Source organism: Salvelinus sp. IW2-2015, unplaced genomic scaffold (genome assembly GCF_002910315.2).
Source record: "Salvelinus sp. IW2-2015 unplaced genomic scaffold, ASM291031v2 Un_scaffold3366, whole genome shotgun sequence".
Taxonomy (NCBI): domain Eukaryota; kingdom Metazoa; phylum Chordata; class Actinopteri; order Salmoniformes; family Salmonidae; genus Salvelinus; species Salvelinus sp. IW2-2015.
In genome coordinates, this window is record NW_019944649.1 from 24898 (window position 1) to 36434 (window position 11537).

At 45.7% G+C, this 11537-nt stretch overlaps 1 pseudogene; it reads left to right on the plus strand.

Annotated features, from left to right (window-relative positions):
- Positions 1-11537, plus strand: part of LOC112075745 (CXXC-type zinc finger protein 1-like) — a 28095-nt pseudogene that overhangs the window by 2424 nt on the left and 14134 nt on the right.

Consider the following 11537-nt stretch of genomic DNA (forward strand, 5'->3'; position numbering starts at 1 on the left):
CAAGATCAAATCCCCCGAGCTGACAAGGTAAAAATCTGTCGTTCTGCCCCTGAACAAGGCAGTTAACCCACTGTTCCTAGGTCGTCATTGTAAATAAGAATTTGTTCTTAACTGACTTGCCTAGTTAAATAAAAGGTAAAACAATAATATATTTTTTTTTAAATACCACATGCGTAATTGCTTAAATATGCCATCCATGACCTATAGAAATACATTTATAAATATGTATTTACATTGAGTCAAACCATTCATTAACCATTAACAAATACCTTATAAATAATCTTGCATTGACAATAACTCCTTTAATAGCTGGTTTATAGGTTTGTTAAATAGTACATTATTAAATAATTTAAAATAGTGTTTATAAATGCGTAATTTACTATTTTGCTTTTTTTTACATTTTCAAATGTAGGAATAATGATTAATAAATGGTAGAATGGTTGAAATCATATAAATCTGATTCCTGCCATGCGCCTGTGTCTGAGCGTCAAATCTGATTCCTGGCATGCACCTTGTATCTGAACGGTCAATCTGATTCTGGCCATGCGCCTTGTATCTGACGTCAATATCTGATTCCTGGCCATGCGCCTTGTGTCTGAACGGTCAAAATCTGATTCCTGGCCATGCCCTTGTGTCAGAACGGTCAAATCTGATTTCCTGGCCATGCACCTTGTATCTGAACGGTCAAATCTGATTCCTGGCCATGCGCCTTGTATCTGAACGGTCAAATCTGATTTCCTGGCCATGCCACTCTATGTGTCTGAACGGTCAAATCTGATATTTTGCCCTCAAGTGGTTTTTCTAGACTGTTATTTGCAACATATCTTATTGCTTGTAGCTGCTCTGTTGACAGTTTGACAAGAACATGTGGTAGCTTGTTAATTGTTTCCAAACAAATTAGTGAATGTGTCAAAATCTAAACAACTAGCTAGCTAGCTAGTCGACTGTTGTGGCTAGCTTAGCTAGTGGCCTGTTGTTGGCTAGCTAGCTAGTGGCCGTTGTGGCTAGCTAGCTAGTGGACTGTTGTGGTAGCTAGCTAGTGACTGTTGTGGTTCCTGGCCATGCGCCTTGTATCTGAACGGTCCCCAAATCTGATTCCTGGCCATGCGCCTTGTGTCTGAACGGTCAAACTCTATTCCTGGCAATGCGCCTTGTGTCTGAACCGGTCAAATGATCTGCCATGCGCCTTGTGTCTGACGGTCAAAATCTGATTCTGGCCATAGCGCCTTCTGTCTGAAGGTCAAATCTGATTCCTGGCCATGCCCTTCTGTCTGAACGGTCAAAATCTGATTCCTGGCCATGCGCCTTCTGTCTGAACGGTCAAATCTGATTCCTGGGCATGCGCCTTGTACCTGAACGGTCAAATCTGATATTTGCCCTCAAGTGGTTTTTAGACTGTTATTTGACATATCTTATTGCTTGTTAGCTGCTCAGTTGACAGTTTGACAAGAACATGTGGTAGCTGTTAATTGTTTCCAAAACAATTAGTGAATGTGTCAAAATCTATTAACAGCTAGCTAGCTAGTAGTCGACTGTTGTGGCTAGCTGGCTAGTCGACTGTTTGTGGCTAGCTGGCTAGTGTACTGTTTTGGCTAGCTTGGCTAGTGCTGTTGTGGCTAGCTAGCTAGTGGACTGTTGTGGCTAGCTAGCCTAGTTCGACTGTTGTGGCTAAGCTAGCTAGTCGACTGTTGTGGCTAGCTAACTAGTCGACTGTTGTGGCTAGCTAGCTAGTCGACTGTTGTGGCTAGCTGGCTAGTCGACTGTTGTGCTAGCTGGCTAGTCGACTGTTGTGGCTAGCTAGCTAGTGGACCGTTGTGGCAGCTAGTAGTCGACCGTGTGGCTAGCTAGCTAGTCGACCGTTGTGGGCTAGCTAGCTAGCGACGTTGTGCAGCTGCTATCGACCGTTGTGGCTAGCTAGCTAGTCGACCGTTGTGGCTAGCTAGCTAGTCCGACCGTTGTGGCTAGCTAGCTAAGTCGACCGTTGTGGCTAGCTAGCTAGTCGACCGTTGTGGCTAGCTAGCTAGTCGACCGTTGTGGCTAGCTAGCTAGTGGACCGTTGTGGCTTAGCTAGCTAGTGGACCCGTTGTGGCCTAGCTAGCTAGTCGACCGTTGTGGCTAGCTAGCTAGTCGACCGTTGTGGCTAGCTAGCTAGTGGACCGTTGTGGCTAGCTAGCTAGTGCACCGTTGTGGCTAGCTAGCTAGTCGACCGTTGTGGCTAGCTAGCTAGTCGACCGTTGTGGCTAGCTAGCTTAGTGGACCGTTGGTGGCTAGCTAGCTAGTCGACTGTTGTGGCTAGCTAGCTAGTCGACTTTGTGGCTATACTAGTCGACTGTTTGGCTAGCAGCTAGTGGACCGTTGTGGCTAGCTAGCTAGTCGACTGTTGTGCTAGCTGGCTATGGACTGTTGGTGGCTAGCTGGCTAGTGGACTGTTGCTGGCTAGCTAGCTAGTCGACTGTTGTGGCTAGCTAGCTAGTGGACTGTTGTGGCTAGTGGCTAGTGGACTGTGTGGCTAGCTAGCTAGTAGACTGTTGTGGCTAGCTAGCTAGTCGACTGTTGTGGCTAGCTAGCTAGTCGACTGGTGTGGCTAGCTAGCTAGTCGAGTGTTGTGGCTTTGACGAAAAGGACTTGTTTTGAAATTGGATCATCTTATCCTTTGAGGCTTTAAAAGTGTTCTGACCACTACGGTTTTGAACATTCAAAGCAACTGGGAAACATCAGCCTACACCACACGCCATCAGCCTACAACCACCGCCATTCAGCCTACACCACCACCTTCCACCAGCCCACCACACCACATCCACCACCGCCATCCAGCCTACACCACCACCTCCATCCAGCCACACCACCCACCCATTCAGTCTACACCACCACCACCATCAGCCTACACACCACCTCCATCCAGCTACACCACCGCTCAGCCTACACCACCCACCGCCATTCAGCCTATCACCATCACTCATCCAGCCACCACCACCACCATTCAGCCTACCCACACCCATTCACTACCCACCAGCCATTCACCAACACACTCCATCCAGCCTAAACCACCACCACCACATTCAGCCTACACCACCACCACATCCAGCCTACACCACCACCACCATCCAGCCTACACCACCACCGCCAGCTACACCACCACCACATCAGCCACCCACCACCCATTCAGCCTACACCACCACCCCATTCACCACACCCTCCATCCAGCCACACCACCCCTCCATCCAGCCTACACCACCACCATTCAGCCTACACCACCTATTCAGCCTACCCCACCACCATTCACCTACACCACCCACATTCAGCACCCCACTTCACTAAGCCACCAACACCATTCACCTACACACCATCAGCACCACCACCTCCATTCACCACACCACCACATCAGCTCACACCACACCACTTCAGCCTACACCACCATCGCCACCCACCACCACCATTCACCTACACCACCACCACCATTCAGCCTACACCACACACCATTCAGCCTACACCACCACACATTCAGCCTACACCACCACCTCCATCAGCCTTACACCAACACCACCACACCATTCACTCATCACCACCACCCCATTCAGCCTACACCACACACCACCATTCAGCCTACACCACCACCACCACCATTCAGCCTACACCACCACCCCACCATTCAGCCTACACCACACCACCACCATCCGACCTACCCACCATCCATTCAGCCTACACCACCACACCACCATTCAGCCTACACCACCACCAACCACCATCAGCCTACACCACCACCACCACCCTTCAGCCTACACACCACCACCCCATCCAGCCTACACCACCACCTCCATTCAGCCTACACCACCACCACCACCATTCAGCCTACACACCACCACCATTCAGCCTACACCACACCACCACCATTCAGCCTCACCACCACACCACCATTCAGCCTACACACCACACACCACCATTCAGCCTACACCACCACCCACCCACCATTCAGCCTACACCACCACCACCACCATTCAGCCTAACCACCACCACCACCATCAGCCACAGCCACACCTCATTCAGCCTACACCACCACCACCATTCAGCCTACACCACCACCTCCATTCAGCTACACCACCACCACCCCATTCAGCCTACACCACCACCACACATTCAGCCTACACAACCACCACCATTCAGCCGTACACGCAGTGGTAACCAAGACCTTTCCGGTTACTGTACCACCAACTGATGTACCCCTCATGTGCATTTACCAGCCCTCATGAGGCATTCTCAAGTACCCCTGATGGAAGCCAAGTCCCCCTGTGATAGGCCCGAGTACGCCCAGTGTCTTGAGTACCCCTTGGAGTAGCCAAAGACCCCCTGGATAGACCAAGTACCCCCTTGGATAGGCCCGAGTACCCCCCATGCTTGAGTACCCCCTGTGGATAGCCAAAGTACCCCCTGTGGATAGACCAAGTACCCCTGTGGATAGCAGTAAACCCCTGTGGATACCAAAGTACCCCTGTGGATAGACCAAGACCCCTGTGGATAGACCAGATACCCCCTGTAGATATGCCAAGTACCCCCTGGCGATAGGCCAAGTACCCCCTGTGGATAGCAAGTACCCCTGTGGATAGCCAGAGTACCCTCTTCGGATAGACCAGTACCCCTGTGGATTAGGCCAAGTACCCCCTGTGGATAGACCCAAGTACGCCTGTGGATAGCCAATACCCCGTGTGATTAGACAAGTTCCCCCTGTAGATAGGCCAATACCCCTGTGGATAGACCATGTACCCCCTGATGCATCTGTAGTAGGAATACTGTATTCCAACCGGCTGGAGACCAGTCCCATGTATAGCGGTACCCTGTGGAGGCAAGTACGCCTGAAGCCAAGTACCCTGTGGATAGGCCAGTACCCCTGTAGATAGGCCAAGTACCCCCTGTGGATAGGCAAGTACCCCTGTGGATAGACCAAGTACCCCTGTGGATAGGCCAAGTTACCCCTGTGGATAGCCAAGTACCCCCTGTGGATAGGCCACGTACCCCCTGTGATAGGCAAGTACCCCCTGTGGATAGGCCAAGTACCCCTGTGGATAGGCCAATACCCTGTGGATGACAAGTACCCCCTGTGGATAGGCCAAGTACCCCTGTGGATAGGCAAGTACCCCTGTGGATAGGCCAAGTACCCCGTTGGATAGCAAGTACCCCCTGTGGATTAGGCCAAGTACCCCTGTGGATAGGCCAAGTACCCCCTGTGGATAGCCAAGTACCCCCTGTGGATAGGACCAAGTACCCCCTGTGGATAGACCCAAGTACCCCTGTGGAATAGACCAAGTACCCCTGTGGATAGCCAAGTACCCCCTGTGGATAGGCCAAGTACCCCCTGTGGATAGGCAAGTACCCCCCTGTTGGGATAGGCCAAGTACCCCTGTGGATAGGCCAAGTACCCCCTGTGATAGGCCAAGTACCCCTGTGGATAGGCAGTGTGGATAGACCAAGTCCCTGTGGTTAGGGCCATGTACCCCTGTGATAGGCCAGTACCCCTGTGGATAGGCCAAGTACCCCCTGTGGATAGGCCAAGTACCCCCCTGTGGATAGGCCAAGTACCCCCTGTGGATAGGCCAAGTACCCCTGTGGATTAGGCAAGTACCCCCTGTGGATAGGCAAAGTACCGCCTGTGGATAGGCCAAGTCCTCCCTGTGGATAGGGCCCAAGTACCCCTGTGGATAAGGCCAAGTACCCCCTGTGGATAGGCAAGTACCAACCTGTGGATAGGCCATGTGCCCCCAGTTCCAGTACCCCTGTGGATAGACAAGACCCCCAGGTTCAGTACCCTGTGGATAGACCAAGTACCCCCGTGTGGATAGACCAGTACCTGTGGATAGACCAAACCCCCTGTGGATAGGCCATGTACCCCCTGTGGATAACAAGTACCCCCTGTGGATAGACAAGTACCCCTGTGGATAGACCAAGTCCCAGGTTCCTAGTACCCCCTGTGGATAGACCAAGTACCCCATGTGGATGACCAAGTACCCCCTGTGGATAGACCAAGTACCCCCCTGTGGATAGACCAAGTACCGCCCAGGGTTCCCCAGTACCCCCTGTGGATAGACAAGTACCCCCTGTGGTCCTAGTACCCCTGTAGATAGACCAAGTACCCCCAGGGTTTCCCAGTACCCCTGTGGATAGACCAAGTACCCCAGGGTTCCCAGTACCCCTGTGGATAGACCAAGTACCCCCAGGGTTCCCAGTCCCTGTAGATAGACAAGTACCCAGGTCTAGTATTGGCCTACACCACTACGCATGTCATTTATGACATCTAATGAACTGCTAAAACATATCTGATTTGGGTCACTTGTAACTTTCTGTTTGAACAGTCAGTATTCCCAAATGGATTTGAAAACACAACTGATTTGAGCGTTAAAGGAGAGTCCCTCACTTTAGCATCACTGGTCTGGCAACCCAGACATCCTAGGAAAGGAAAACCGAGGAAATATTTTTAGGTTTGGCTTGTCCCGATGCAATAACTTTGAAAATATACCAGGTTGTATGATTTATGAATGGTACAGGGATATAGAAGAATCTACTTTATTCAGTCAGTTCGACACTTTTTTTTATAAACTATTCACACTTGTTGTTTAGTATTCAGTCAAAATCACAGTAGATAGCCTATGCGCCACGACTCATTGTGGCTGGCTATTTGACACACGTGAAAGAAAATATGTGCCAGTAAACAATAATGAGAATTACTTAAAGATTTATACAATGTGATTTTCTGGATTTTTGTTTTAGATTCCGTCTCTCACAGTTGAAGTGTACCTATGATAAAAATTACAGACTCTACATGCTTTGTAAGTAGGAAACCTGAAAAATCGGCAGTGATTCAAATTACCTGTTCTCCCCACTGTATCTGAATATACTAACAACTGTGATATGTGGTTGTCTCAACCTAGCTATCTTAAGATGAATATACTAACTACTGTGATATGTTTGGTTGTCTCACCTAGCTATCTTTATGATGAATGCACTAACTGTCAGTCGCTCTGGATAATAGCGTCTGCTAAATTGACTAAAATGTAAATTGTACACAGGCAGCCCAATTCTGATCTTTGCCCCATTATTGGCAAAGATCTGATGGGTTAAAGGCCAAATAAGTGGTTAAAAAGATCAGACTTGGGCTGCTGTATAAACCCAGTGTGATTCCAAATGTGATTCCAATGTGATTCCAATGTGATTCCAATGTGATTCCAATGTGATTCCAGTGTTGATTCCAATGTGATCCATGTGATCCAATGTGATTCCCATGTGATTCCAGTGTGATTCCCTTGTGTGCAGGTGAAGCGTTCGGCCCGTATGTGTGAGAGTGTGAGCCGTGCAGGAGGACTGAGGACTGTGCTCAGTGTGATTTCTGTAAAGACATGAAGAAGTTTGGAGGACCAATAAGATCAGACAGAAGTGCAGACTCAGGCAGTGTGACGTCCGAGCTCGGGTGAGTCCATAACGGTAGAAAGAGGGTGCGTTTGGACCATAGTCTATTTTAGTATTGAGCATTTGATATATGCCTCCCAAGAAACCACCAAACCTCGACAAAATGGGTGTGCATTCTTTAATCATTTACACTAATGAAGCCTCTGAAATTGACATTATTGTAGCGACATCTAACCCAAACACCGAGCGAACTCGTCAAGAGGTTTGAATTTCTTTACCTAAAATATGTTTGGGTTGACAGTTGTTGAACCCAGGTTTGATCCTGGACTGGGTTAACCCCCCCGATTTGCTTCAGTATATTTGATGCACCATGTGCTCTCTGTCTCTGTCTCTTGCTCTCTCTCGTTGTAGAATGCTTCGTGTAAAGGATGAGGAGTTTGCCCTGTCTGTTCGGGGGCCAGAGGGAGTCTGAGAAGAGGAGGGCCTCTGTTTGATGACTACAGTGAGAATGAGATGGAGCTCTACCAGCAATCCAAGGCTGCAGGTACGAGGATAACATATGGTACACGGACGGACAGACAGACACATAACACTATGGTACACGGACGGACAGACAGACACATAACACTATGGTACACGGACGGACAGACAGACACATAACAATAGGTACACGGACGGACAGACAGACACATAAAAATATGGTACAGGACGGACAGACAGACACCAACACACCACACACACACACACCCGCTCACACACGGACACTGACACACACACACACACACACACACACAAATCAGTATACTAGCTTTGTTAGTTAAAAAAGTGATACGTCAATACATTTTGATTGACTGATTGATTGATTGATTGATTCATTTTATTGATTGATTCATTTTATTTGATTATCTCCTGTGGTATCTATGCAGCCATGGCATAGCGATGATGAGGAAGCGGCCTTTGACCCCGTGCAGAGGAAGAGGGCTGTGAAGGTCAAGCACGTCAAGAGACGAGAGAAGAGATGGGACAAGAAGGACAAGGTACGGAAGGCACTAGACCTTTCGCCATAAGGCTATGGGACATGTTTTGTGTTGCAAAAGCAATGTGGGGGGAAAAACTGTCTAATTGACCATAAACCTAATTGTAATCTGGCAGCGTGATTTAATTTCAAACTTTTCTTCAACAATGCGTAATATATTTAGAGATATTATAGAGAGAGATATATTATAGAGAGATATATTATAGAGATATATTATAGAGAGATATATTATAGAGAGAGATATTGTAGAGATATTGTAGAGATATATTGTAGAGCTATTATAGAGAGATATAATATAGAGAGATATAATATAGAGATATATTGTAGAGAGATATATTATAGAGAGATATATTATAGAGAGATATATTATAGAGAGATATATTGTAGAGAGATATATTGTAGAGAGATATATTATAGAGAGATATTATAGAAAGATATTATAGAGAGATATTATAGAAAGATATTATAGAGAGATATATTGTAGAGATATTATAGAGAGATATATTGTAGAGATATTATAGAGAGATATATTATAGATATATATTATAGAGAGATATATTAGAGATATATATTGTAGAGATATTATAGAGAGATATATTATAGAGATATATATAATAGAGAGATATATTATAGCGAGATATATTATAGAGAGATATTATAGAGAGATATATTATAGAGAGATACTATAGAGAGATATATTATAGAGATATTTTTATAGATATATATTATAGAGATATATTATAGAGATATATTATAGATATATTATAGAGAGATATATTATAGAGATATTTTTATAGATATATATCATAAACAGTTGACTATTTCTGTACTGCTCAGTTGTCTGGAGTCCAGTTAATCAACCACCTCCTATATTGTCCCTTGTTCCCCCTCCAGAAAGAGAAAGAGGTGCGTCGCCACAAGCAGAAGCAGAAGCACCGTGAGCGAGTGAAGCACAGTGAGAGGGGTGGCGGGGGCGGTGGCGAGGCTCGGGGGGACGGYGGTGGAGGAGGAGGGGGGATGAGACAGTGTTTGGGACCAGGGTGTGTGGAGGTTGCCAGGGCCGGCTCCAAATACTGCTCAGAGGACTGCGGCATGAAACTGGCTACCAAGTAAGGAATACTTATTACAGAATCATGTAGGAAACAGTGTACTGTCAATTAAGTAGCAAACCCCCCAAGTTATTTAAAACTTCTTATTTTTTTATTACAAACATAAAATAGTATTTTAATGCATTGATTGGGCCTGTTTGTCTGATGAGAGTAGGAAACTTGTAGGAAACTTGTAGGAAACTTGAGGAAACTTGTAGGAAACTTATAGGAAACTTGAGGAAACTTGTAGGAAACTTGTAGGAAACTTGTAGGAAACTTGTAGGAAACTTGAGTAAACCTTTTGGACGTGTATCTGTTTACATCTGTCTCTCTGCCCGTCCTTATGTCCCCCCAACCAGTCGTATCTATGAGAATACAGCAGTGGCAGCAGTCTCCCTGTTTACAGAGCCTTCAGAAAGTATTCATACCCCTTGAATTATTCCACATTTTATCGTGATACAGCCATCTACACACAATACCCCCGTAATGACAGTGTTTTTTTGTATTTTTTGAAATTTTAAGTTGTATTAAGTTTTCTTGTTTTTCAATCAAAAAACAAAACACAAAAAATAATAAATAATAGAATCAAAATAGAATATCCCCCCCCAAAAAAACATTTGCAGCAGCACTATCTGTGATCCTGTTAACTATTTCCAGCTTTAGCTGAGACAACTAACAAATCATTTTTTGTATTACATCACCTTACACAACATGTATAAAACACTCATTTCCTTAATCACTGCATTCACTCTGTCCAATGTGAAATATAGTGGAGTAGTGGAGACCAGAGTCTTATCAAACCTGGGCCGTCTCTTGGCAGGAGACCAGAGTCTTATCAAACCTGGGCCGTCTCTTTGCAGAGGTCATCAGTGAGCTTTTCAAGAGGGAAGGAAAGTTTAAAAAAATCTGGTCAATCCACATTTTAAATGTGAGAGAAGAATTAGAATTAGAAGCCCACAGCTGGAGAATAGATTTCTTAGCAAAGTATGTGATGTCATAAAACACATTTTCTCTGTCTGGCTCTAGACCAAAGTCCTGCTGTTCATCTAGTATGTTCTGTGAGGCAGTATGTATAGATTGAAGATAGATACACTAGGCAGTATGTATAGATTGAAGATAGATACGGATTCATACCAAACTGTTCATCTAGTATGGTCTGTGAGGCAGTATGTATAGATTGAAGATAGATACACTAGACGTATGTATAGATTGAAGATGGATACACTAGACAGTATGTATAGATTGCCGAAATATGGTAACCTCTCTACAACTCAAAAATACATGCATATAGGTTCCACTTTCAGAGTTACATTTTTACAATCAGATAAATGTCTATTCATTCTATGGAGTCTCACTGGGGTGTAATATAATGTGTCCTTTTCCCAGATTTCCCAGATTACCTGTGTCCCAAACACAGGTCCTTTCCCAGATTATTTTAAAAAGAGGTAGAGGAGCCCACATTTTGTTATGAATTATATTATTTTTTTAAAATTATTTAACATTTAACATTGTTTAAAATAGACAAGTCAGTTAAGAACAAATTCTTAATTACAATGACAGCCTAGGAACAGTGGGTTAACTGCCTTGTTCAGGGGCAGATTGACAGATTAACTGCCTTGCAACCTTCCCGGTTCTAGTCCAACAGATCTAACCACTAGGCTACCAGCCGCCCATCCATGATTCTAATCAATGTTGTGCTGCTATTCTTATTGAATATGGGTAGACCATTATGATGTTGTGGGCCGGCTGAGGAGTATTGGTGTCTCTGAGGGGTCTTTGGCCTGGTTTGCTAACTACCTCTCTCAAAGAGTGCAGTGTATAAAGTCAGAAAATCTGCTGTCTCAGCCACTGCCTATCACCAAGGGAGTACCCCAAGGCTCGATCCTCGGTCCCACGCTCTTCTCAAATTTACATCAACACATAGCTCAGGCAGTAGGACTCTCTAGCTGTAGGGCTCTAGCTGCCGTGGAAAGAAATCTATGTTTTTTGCCAATTTTACCTGGATTTTATAATGTAGTTTT